Genomic DNA, 572 nt, shown 5'->3' with positions numbered 1-572 from the left:
GAAAGAGTTATTGGAAATAAAAAGGTTAACCAGAAAGGTAAATACCTAAGCTTGCTTAGTGAAGGTTTTACTCTTCTAAAAACCACGGTATGCAACGATGCCCAGTACTGATGCAGAGCACAGCACTTTCTTTATGTGAAAACAGCAGGAAGAGCTCCAGGCACTTTGCTGTTTCAAGGTAGTATTTAAGTGCTCGCCAGTTCCTTATTTAGACTACAAAATGGCTGGAGCCAATAAGTGACTTGTCTGGTTTTGTTACTCACTAGAGAGCATAAAACCTCAAAAGCACCCGCCCTAAGTGCCGAGCTAACTTTGGTTCTAAACACCCGACACACCGCAAAAAAACACCTCCTGCACGCCAAAAAAAAGCGCAAGAAATAACTTTCAAGCATAAACTGTCTTCCTTATGAAATTTCACGCTCTCTGTGCCGTTGCGCTTAACCCTTATGCTTAAGCTCCAGCCCCGGTGTAGCGCACAGGGCGGAGGGGCGCAGGGCAGAGGCGAAGCACCGCGCAGATGGGCGCTCGGCTTAGAAGACCAGCAGCGGGCTTCCCCCCCTGCCACCTCCCCT

Source organism: Fulmarus glacialis, unplaced genomic scaffold (genome assembly GCF_000690835.1).
Source record: "Fulmarus glacialis isolate BGI_N327 unplaced genomic scaffold, ASM69083v1 scaffold14740, whole genome shotgun sequence".
Taxonomy (NCBI): domain Eukaryota; kingdom Metazoa; phylum Chordata; class Aves; order Procellariiformes; family Procellariidae; genus Fulmarus; species Fulmarus glacialis.
This window is presented reverse-complemented; position numbering follows the sequence as displayed.